The sequence below is a fragment of the Gouania willdenowi genome, unplaced genomic scaffold, assembly GCF_900634775.1.
Source record: "Gouania willdenowi unplaced genomic scaffold, fGouWil2.1 scaffold_235_arrow_ctg1, whole genome shotgun sequence".
Classification (NCBI taxonomy): Eukaryota; Metazoa; Chordata; class Actinopteri; order Blenniiformes; family Gobiesocidae; genus Gouania; species Gouania willdenowi.
Window position 1 is genome coordinate 70,656 of NW_021144991.1, and position 10,966 is coordinate 81,621.

Genomic DNA, 10,966 nt, shown 5'->3' on the forward strand with positions numbered 1-10,966 from the left:
GCCGCAGTCAGTGCACCTAAACCCAGCTAACTTAACAATCTATGTTACAATAAGCGCCGACTCTTTCTTTACAAAAGTAGAACGAGCACGAATTGCTTCTACTTTGGCACGTGCTTTAGCTGCCACAAGACTTGCTGCAGAATTGCTTGAACTTCTTGAAGAGCTAGCCATGGACCTGGTTACATGTGACTTCACAGATGCAGCTTCTCTGAAACGTTCGCTGTGGTCCATCTTAGGTGTGTTATCAGCTTCTAAAGATGGATGGAAAGCAAGTATCTTGCTGTGTTGATCTTGCTGTAATGCTGTTTTTTCACTATTCTGTCCCCTCCGTCCGTGAAGATGAACTTTGTGACAGATAGCTAAACAGATTTCCAGGTACTTGAATAAAGTTGAATAGTTGAATAAAGACTCAGACGTAGAAGTTTTAACTGTTCACTGTTTATCTTTGTCTTTCAGTTTTCTTACAATGTGACCCAGAAGCTCTGTGAAACTAAACATAAGTGCACAGAGAAAAATGTATAAATATCTAAACAAACACAGCATATTCATAAATGTAAACAAACATATGAAATAAAGCATGTAAACTTACAAACAAAGCTTCTCAGCAGCTCAACACAGGTGGATGGAAAGGAATGAGCTCAGCATGCTCATGAGTTCTTACATCAAAATGGCCCCTGAGCCTCTTGACCAAACAAACCCATTCACCATGTGATTTCATCAACCAATGACAATGAACCCAACTTTAGCTGCAGCTCTGTCCCTCACCACTAGGAAGTGCAGTTACTTGTAAACCCAATGTCATCACAGAAATCATAGGTATAATATTTGCACAGAACAATGCAGGAAAGTTTGAGATATAATCCTTAAAAATGGTCAGCTATGTTTCTGCCACACCCCGACATGCAACACACCTGAACGTGCGCCACATCCTGATATGTGTGTGGTTTAAGCACTGGTTACTGTGGCGTATAGATACACTCAACTGATATATCGGGATTCGATTCAAATCTAATTTGAATCTCAATATTAGGTCCCCTATTCACACAAGGGATAGGGAAGTACCTTTCCATTGGGCAATAAAGACGTACCATAACAGAGTGGTGGGTGGGGTCACAAATTTAGGCCTGTCAGGTGGGAGCCCGGCCCCTCTGTTGATGGCTGGATCACAGTGTAGCGCACAATTACATTGGGGTGGTGAGGTCAAGCGTGTCGGGGCAATGGGCCTTTGGGGGGCATTGGGGGTCGTTCCTGGGTCGGCCTTGTGGGAGTGCCTCTCCTCTTCGGGTGTGGCTGGTGCCTGGCTCGTCTCCTGGTGGTCTTTGGGACGGTGTCCGCGGTATATGGGCCATGGGCAGCCTGACGCATCATTGTGGGGAGTGGGTGCGCTGGGGAGATGCTGGCCTCTGTATTGGGGTTGGGGCAGGGTTGCGTGGCTCTTCGGGATGATGCTGTTTGCTGGGAGGTGGTGCTCGCTGTTCCGGTGGGTGGGGGGCGCTTTCAATTCCCTGGATGGACTGTCTCGCTGTCTGCCGGCCGATGAGTGGCTCCGGTCACCCTTGGCTGGGGGCTGGTGCACAACGCCAAGTATGTGCCGTTGGTGTGACTCCTTCTCGCGGCGGCGGCTGTTGGTTGCGCACCGGTGGGGGGCGTCGCCCCATGGCTTGTGTTGTTCGGCAGGTGACGGAGGCTGGGCTGCAGTCCTTGCACCGCCTGAGGCTGGGGGAGGGCACTGAGGGGCCTTGTCCTTGGGGGTTCCCGGTGCAGGGGGGTGCCCTCGGGGTCTGGTGGGCTCAGCTTGCTAGCTGAGCCGGTCTTGGTGGGAGTCTTTCTGGGTGGGCCGTGCCCTTGCGTGCCTGCGGGTGCGACGTGGGGTGAGGCCCTTGGTCTGCGGCTCTGCCGCCTCGGGGCAGTGCGTGGACTGGACCGTCCTCAGAGACCACCTGCTCTACAAATGGGGGGACTTTCTCTAGTACTTGTATGGTATATTGAAACAGAAATGATTTTTTCGCCAGATCATGAAAGATAATTGGTAAAAAAATAATCTGGATAAAATAACCCACACTTATCCTGTTCCTTTAATTTGAGAGGGGTTAATTATCTTCAGAATAACTAGTTTAAACCTACTTGAAAATCCAAATTCTGAGGGACCCAAGATGGTCCCCCTCATACAAGTTAAAATATGAGGGCGACCTTTCATCAATCTTTTCATCTACTTTAGATCTAACCATAGATTTAAGTTTTTGTCATTTAAAGATGCGTTCACACCGACGGACCTTAGTGTGAGTAAAATGTTGTAGGATTTTGGAGGCTATGTGAGCTCCCAAATCAAGTTTAGAGCGGTCAAATAGGCCAGTTCTAGAGCTATTGTTTCCACCAGTCTAAGAGCGTTTCCAAACGTAGTCTAGAGCGATTAGGTAATATTTAAACACAAGTGCACTATCGACAGGAAATGTGGGAGATAATATAGAGTGCACTGTTTTGCAGAACTTCTTTGCATCGGATTTATATCTCCCTTAAAGGGCCCATTTTAAGCTAAATCAACTTTTCTGTGTTTTAATCATCATTAAGTGCTATTAGGGCTTCATACACATGCCCAAAGTGTTTTTTTCATTAATTCCTTCAATCGTTAGTTAGAGGGTGATTTGCTCCTTTCTTAGTGCAGGGTGAGCCCAAACACCTAGCTCCAATTTGATGACTCGTTCCTACTTTGATGACAAATTTGACACGACACTGAGCTGGAGAAGCCACGCCTCCAGGAAGCTTTCTTCCGTGATTGACATGTAAACAGACATGCCCACGAAAGTGAGCATGTCAGCGTCCTATGCGCAGTGCTATGTATGTATTTTCTACAGTCTATGCATGAACCGGTGAACGCCCCGCCCCCACACTCTGTCTCGTGTTTATAAAGCAGCATGAGCTCGGCTACGGAGTAGGTGGGAGGAGGGCGGGTCGTCCTCTGGGACGTCAGTGTCCCGTCTATAGACACGCCCACTCATGAATATGCATAAGTAGGCCACAAATCAGCCTGTTTATGTAGATTTGCTCATAAAGTGACTTTTCAGAAGCTAAAACTCTGGAAAACAGGCAAGTTTGGGAAAATAAACCTAAAAAATTATGGGGTTCTTAGAACAAATAAAGATGGGTGAAAAATAGCATGAAATAGCATAAGTGGGAGATTTTGGCCTTCCTGATTGACTGTGTACTTTTATTCCTACATTGCCTGAAGGCAAGCAAGTCAACATGGAAAGAATAGGCTTTCCTCCACAGGGCATTATTGTTAGATAAGTTCTGCAAGGTCATTGGAGAACCAGGGACATTTGGTCTTCATTTTTTTCAGCGGGGCACATTTGTTGATGATTAGGCTAAAAGTATTCTTGAAATATGACCAGGCACCACCTAAGGAGGAGAAAAGATTGATTCTGTCCCAATTTACTGCTGCAATGTCTTGAAGAAAGGACTGCGTGTTAAAGATCTTCAAAATGTGCTTCGTCACAATTACTGGAGGCCAGTTGACTAAGCAGCCAGAATGTGTACATGTAATGACACAGAGGTCAATCATTTGGCTGAAAACTCCAGGTTGATAGATTGAAGACGCATTAGTTAGAATGAAGTCAATTAATGTGGATGATGAGGGGGTTTTGGGGTTGGGTCTGGTTGGCTCAGATATAAGTTGGGAGAAATTTTAAAGCATTACATTGCTGTAATACTATGTCTTTTGGGTTGATCATGTCCCATTTTAATTTACCTAGGCACCGCTGGGTGAATTAAACTAATACCATTAGTTTAATTAAACTAATACCATTAGTTTACCATTTTTAAACTAATGGTATTAGTAATGGTATTCATGATATGATGGACCAATTACAGCCGAGTGCCGATGCCCTTCCCTCTTGGGCCTCGGCTGTTAATCAATCAATCGTACAGAGCGAGAGGAGAAAGTGGAGAATAGCAGCAAGAAGCGGAAAGGACGCGTGGAAAAAAATTTGACATAAAAAGCTCCAAGCTCTTCAGGCAGATGTTGCCAAATGTGTGAAAATTACACAGATGTTTGCTGATGGCCATGGTGGAGCTTCATCTTCAGCAGCATCTGAAGCGGCCACAGCCCACAGGTGATGAGTGAAGCGAATCTGAACTACAGCTAAGAAGTGATGAACTGTCGTCTACCTGGGTCAGATATCATATGAATCAAGTTTGGGTGTAATTTATTTTCGTTGTGCTTGCTAACTCTAACACAGTCATTAGAAGTAGGCCATTTTATAATTTAGCTAGCTGTGCATGCTAGCTAGCATGACAGTTTCTCTACTGCTCTCTTCAATGTTTTTCATTTGATGAAAGTGCACTATGTAGTAGTATCAAAAAAAATTGATTTATCGAATGTATAGATACAAACGATTTTTATTTTGCAAATTCGATTGCAAAGATGTATTTTATTTTTAATTTTTTTTCCAGCACAGTTTTTTCTGACTTTTTTCACATTCTGTCCTTGTGGGTTACCATAGTGAGATGTGAGCCAGCCCCCTCTTTGTTTACATTTGTTTACCCTTTGAGTAGCTATATGTGTGCCACAGGCATGCTTATCTTTTTTTTTATTTACAGGGTCGCTGTGTCATGTTCTGTTGGTTAAGTTTAGTTTTTCTCTGTCTTTGTTTATTTTGAGTCTAGTCTTGTTAACTCTTGTCTGTGTTTCAGGGATTCCTGCTTGTGGCTCCACGCCCCAGTGATGTCTGTGTGAGTGCTTGGTGATTGAGTAGCTCCCTCATGTTTGCACCCAGGTGTGGCCCATTCCTAATCAGGCCTCCTCCACTATTTAATGAGTGCCCTGGTCACAGTGTGGTTGCTGGTTCGTTGTGTGTGATGTCAGGTTTGTTGTCGCCTTCCTCGTCTCTAGTCTTGTTCCCTGATTCCTTCATGCTGCCTGTTTTGGATTTTAGTTTTGATTTTGGATTTTTGAATTAAAAACATGGATTGGTTCCAAGAACGCTACTCTTGCATCCTGCCTCCATCTTTTCCTGCATTTGGGTCCACACCAACAGCTAACCGTGACAGAACGAACCAGCCAACAGTGGACCCAGCGGAGAAGAACTTTGTGGAGAGGATTTTATATTTCCAAAGCCTCTTCCGTGAGGTCAGGGCAGGCAGGATTTTGACTGAGGAGGATCCTGTCAGGGATTCCTACTGGGGAACTCGACTGGCTTTGGGAGGACCGCAGAGCCTACAACGAGGTAGAGGTCGGTTGAGAAGAAAGGGCCAACCCCGCCAGTCCCCTAGCGTCCAGGCTAGCGTCCCTGTATCTCCTAGCTCCCAGGCTAGCGTTCCTGTATCTCCTAGCTCCCAGGCTAGCGTTCCTGTATCTCCTAGCTCCCAGGCTAGCGTTCCTGTTTCTCCTAGCTCCCAGGCTAGCGTTCCTGTGTCTCCTAGCTCCCAGGCTAGCGTTCCTGTTTCTCCTAGCTCCCAGGCTAGCGTTCCTGTTTCTCCTAGCTCCCAGGCTAGCGTTCCTGTTTCTCCTAGCTCCCAGGCTAGCGTTCCTGTTTCTCCTAGCTCCCAGGCTAGCGTTCCTGTGTCTCCTAGCTCCCAGGCTAGCGTTCCTGTGTCTCCTAGCTCCCAGGCTAGCGTTCCTGTGTCTCCTAGCTCCCAGGCTAGCGTTCCTGTGTCCCCTAGCTGTCAGGCTAGCGTTCCAGTCCCGGCTCCACGCACCGGCGCCGTCTGCCTGCCGCCAGTCCCGGCTCCCTGCACCAGGCCGCCGCCTGCCCAGCCGCCAGTGCCGGCTCCCCGCACCAGGCCGCCGCCTGCCCAGCCGCCAGTGCCGGCTCCCCGCACCAGGCCGCCGCCTGCCCAGCCGCCAGTGCCGGCTCCCCGCACCAGGCCGCCGCCTGCCCAGCCGCCAGTGCCGGCTCCCCGCACCAGGCCGCCGCCTGCCCAGCCGCCAGTGGCGGCTCCGCGCACCAGGCCGCCAACGTCGCCGCCAGTGCCGGCTCCCCGCACCAGGCCGCCAACGTCGCCGCCAGTGCCGCTCCCCGCACCAGGCCGCCAACGTCGCCGCCAGTGCCGGCTCCCCGCACCAGGCCGCCAACGTCGCCGCCAGTGCCGGCTCCCCGCACCAGGCCACCAACGTCGCCGCCAGTGCCGTTCCCCGCACCAGGCCGCCAACTCCCAGCTCTCCTGTCCCTTCTGAGCCCTCTTCGCCGGAGGTCTTCCCGTCTGCCTCGTCTGAGCCCTCTTTGCCGGAGGTCTTCCCGTCTGCCTCGTCTGAGCCCTCTTCGCCGGAGGTCTTCTCGCCTGTCCCGTCTTCCCGCCTGTCCCGTCTTCGCCCTCTTCGCCGGAGGTCTTCCCGCCTGTCCCGTCTTCGCCCGGCCCGCCGGAGGTCTTCCCGCCTGTCCCGTCTTCGCCCGGCCCGCCGGAGGTCTTCCCGCCTGTCCCGTCTTCGCCCGGCCCGCCGGAGGTCTTCCCGCCTGCCCCGTCTTCGCCCGGCCCACCGGAGGTCTTCCCGCCTGCCTCGTCTGAGTGCTCTTTGCCGGAGGTCTTCCCGCCTGCCTCGTCTGAGCGCTCTTCGCCGGAGGTCTTCCCGTCTGCCTCGCCGGCTCCGCCTCATGGGAGGCCGCCGGACTCCTGGTCCCCTGCTTCGCCGGCTCCGCCTCATGGGAGGCCGCCGGACTCCTGGTCCCCTGCTTCGCCGGCTCCGCCTCATGGGAGGCCGCCGGACTCCTGGTCCCCTGCTTCGCCGACTCCGCCTCATGGGAGGCCGCCGGACTCCTGGTCCCCTGCTTCGTCGGCTCCGCCTCATGGGAGGCCGCGAGAGCCCTGGTCTCCTCATGGAAGGCTGCCTAACTTGGTTTTGACCCTCCTCTGGGCCCCCGTCCACCCACCCTGGTTTGGTGTTTGGGTGGTTAGATTTTGTGTTGAGAGCGTTTGGAACCCGCTCCTTAAAGGGGGGGTTATGTCATGTTCTGTTGGTTAAGTTTAGTTTTTCTCTGTCTTTGTTTATTTTGAGTCTAGTCTTGTGTTAACTCGTGTCTGTGTTTCAGGGATTCCTGCTTGTGGCTCCACCCCCCAGTGATGTCTGTGTGAGTGCTTGGTGATTGAGTAGCTCCCTCATGTTTGCACCCAGGTGTGGCCCATTCCTAATCAGGCCTCCTCCACTATTTAATGAGTGCCCTGGTCACAGTGTGGTTGCTGGTTTGTTGTGTGTGATGTCAGGTTTGTTGTCGCCTTCCTCGTCTCAAGTCTTGTTCCCTGATTCCTTCATGCTGCCTGTTTTGGATTTTAGTTTTGATTTTGGATTTTTGAATTAAAAACATGGATTGGTTCCAAGAACGCTACTCTTGCATCCTGCCTCCATCTTTTCCTGCATTTGGGTCCACACCAACAGCTAACCGTGACACGCTGAGAAGAGTGAACTGTTGAGAAAGTTATTTTTGTAGCCTGATGAGGTAAAATGAAATTATCAAAACACTCTTTATAATGTTTCAGATTAGATTAAACTTTACTGTCATTGTACAAAGTACAGTCCAGAAAACAAGTTTTGTATCTGACTTGAGAGCAAACAAGTAAAGTACTGTATAGAATACATGATTCAACTATTTTTCTAGAGTGAAGATACCAGTACCTTGATCATCTGATCAAGTTCATCAGGTGTTTATTTCTCACCTTTCTCTGTGTGTCTCCTTACACTTTTTAAAGGTTGCCATGTTTGAGGAAATGTTCTGTGTTGATGTGCTGATGTGGTGAAAAAATAGTCTATGAAAATACCATTAAAACTGCCATTTATTCATTTTAATATTCATCAATGATCATGTCTCACTTCTATTCCTCTCTGTCCTAATTTCAGGATCCCATTATATGTTGTACATTGTTCAGGAGGTTAACTAGACCAAGCAGCTTTTAGGTTTCTGTTAAGTACTGTATAGAATAACAGGACTGGGAGGATGGTGTAGGTTTAAGTTTATTAGACAAGTACATATACACCAACAACACAGTGTATAACCATTGTCACAAGAAAGTTTGTTTTCATTCACAGGCTTCATTGTCTTTATATCAATACCTGGTGGGCCAGTCTCGGCTCAAAATGCCTGTGCCGATTTTTTGTCCCAGTCCAGCCCTGCACCCAAGAGAACATTTTCAGAAGAGATGTAAGGTGCTAGGAGTTCTAAACTATCCCAAGGTGAAGGTGAAATTGCACTGATTTAATTTGCGGATCTCACCAGCGGTAACTATGAGCACAGGTGGCTGCGGCGCAGTTTGCGTTTATATCATGGTTTGCGTATGCTCTGTGAATTGCACCACGTAAATAACAGGCTTTTTATTCACCTACAAACTGGCTGACTCAAGGAATGTGTTAAATTCAGCTTCTGCGGTCAGATTCAGAATGTTCAGACTCTTTATTATCAGGAGAGCAACATGGTGGTTACATGACTAAAGAATGTTGTTGCTCAGTGAAACACGTTGGTTGAATGGAGGGTTGGGTTTATCTTCATGTGTTTACTTTGTTTTTCTTCACACCTTTGATTGGACCAATCCCTGTGGGACTGAGGCTGAGTCAGCAGGTAATGATACAAGGTGTGGCCTCAGAGAATAACACACACACAGTGTAGTTCTCTGTCACTATGATATCTGATGTAATGAATCCTCTCTCTACCTGTGAACAGCCCCCAGAGTCAAACCTCAAAGGTCAGGTACTGAAAGGTTACAGTATAGTGTATATGTGAACATTAAATATTACATGTATCTTTGAGTCTGAGGTTTATCTTGTTTTCTAATCAGATGCTGTCACAGACAGATTCAATACAAATGTAGTTTAACACCAATAACTTCTTCCTAAATTCATACCAAGTAAATAATCCAGACTGATGGTTCTTCATTTATCCTATGTCATGTCAGAGCTTTGTCCCACTGTGTCAAAACATCAAACTCTCTACCAAGAACCAGCCATGATCTGAAAATCATCAAGCAGGTAGCTTGACCTTCAATCTGTCATCAGCACCAGTTTTTAATCTGAAACAAACTGAATCAAACAAGAGAAGTAACATTTATAAGTATTGTAAACAATGCATGTGCCCTCGAAACTGACAGATCTCCATCCACGAATTAAATCCTGTCCAAAGATCCCACGACTCCACTAGTTTAATGTTGAGTTACAAAAAACGTGTTCCCGTAATCATTACAACACCTAATTTAAGAGAAACCACAATCATTGCCTTTACTGGTCTTAGTGAACATGGGCTCTATACTCTGATATTTCCCCCAAAGGAGAACATATGTTCAAAAAGTCTGATATTTGGGAGCAAAAATAGACATTTATTCAGAGATAAAAACAAATAGGCAGCACTACTCAAATGTTTTATTTACATTAAGGTTTCTCATTCATGAAAGGAGAATGTTCACTGTAGTGCAGGTAGGTACCAACCCAATATTTACAGATCTGTTAAAAAATGGAAAATGCATATTTTATAAAGATGTAATGCAATAATCACAGATTATAAGCTGCCAATAACAGATCAGTTTACACATTTAAGATTATCAGGTATATGCTATGGGACCATTATTGTAGCTAAAGTATTTGCAAATGTACTTTGATGTGTGATCTGTAAAATTGGGCTTAGATTGGATGAGTTCTGTGACTTTGCTAAACTCTATTTGCAGAAAAGTCACGTGTGTTCAGCGATTTGTAAATCTGTGCGTAGGAATACCACCAGGTCACACTCATTGTAAGCTCTATCAAAGATCATCTATAATGGTAAAAGTTTAGTCAGGTTATTTACTTTAAAAGTCATTTCAGAGCAGGCAGAAGATAATTAAACATTAGCTGCTATTTTGGTCAGAACAGTCATGTGGCTGTTGTGACACAGTTGGTTACCAGACTAAATGGTTGTTCCAGTTGCTCCAGTGGAGCCACCATGAACCACCAGCTCTGGTAGCTGGTTGTGACTGTTGGTAGCTGAAACAAAGTGGCTGAGTTTGCATTTAGTCACTGACTTCAGCCATCGTGTGCTATTGAGTGGACAAGAATCATCATGTGTTGGGTCACAGAATTTATCACAACAACCTGTCCAAAAAGTCATAGTGGCTGGTGTTGTGATGTGTGTCCATTGAAGGATAATTCTTGTCTTTTAATTTCTCGCCTTTCATTATTAACGTACATTCTCCATTTTTTAGCTGTTTTGTCCTTGTGCTGCCACAGTAGGTTGTTGAAATATATAATACATAAGGAAAAACACGGTACTGTCATCAGCTCGTTATTGATCGGCCCACCAAGAAAACTCCTGTACTCACGATGGCCCACCCACCCCTGATGTGTACTTGTTACTGTTTGATCATTTTGCCTTTGGAAGCTCACCAAGAAGATCTGTTTGTTTTACTATGAAAAATATCAATATTTTCTTTCTTTCAGTTTATACATGTCGGCACACTCACCTCAACTCTATAGTGTGTTAGCAGCAACTAAGAGTTCATCCATTTATTAGTGTTTTACTCACATTTTAGTAAAATCTTATTAAAAAATGTGATTACAGATTCTGGTGTCCACATGGACCTAATGTTAAAATATTATAAAATGACTTAGAAAGGTATATTGATTATTTGAAACCCAATTAACTATTGTAATCCATTTATTCAGTTGTCTTTGTGTTTTGGCTTTTGACGTAAGGAACAATTATTAATGGCTGGTGACAAAAGGTAACCTATAGAGCAGATAACACAATCAACACATTTCTACTTTTAAAAGTAAACAAAATATTTAAATTCTCTTCCAATTTTAAAGTTAAAAACAAGTATATGGTAAAACTGTGTTTTTTACTTTTAAAAAACATATATAGATATATATTTATCATTTCAAACACAAACATGAAGGTGCGTTTACACTGAATGCGACTTCAGTGACTAATGTTTAAGTCCTCAATGATGAGTCTCTTGAACATAGTCACGCTTTTTGCTCACTTCATTGCTTTATCTACCTCAGTGAGGAGGAACTCAT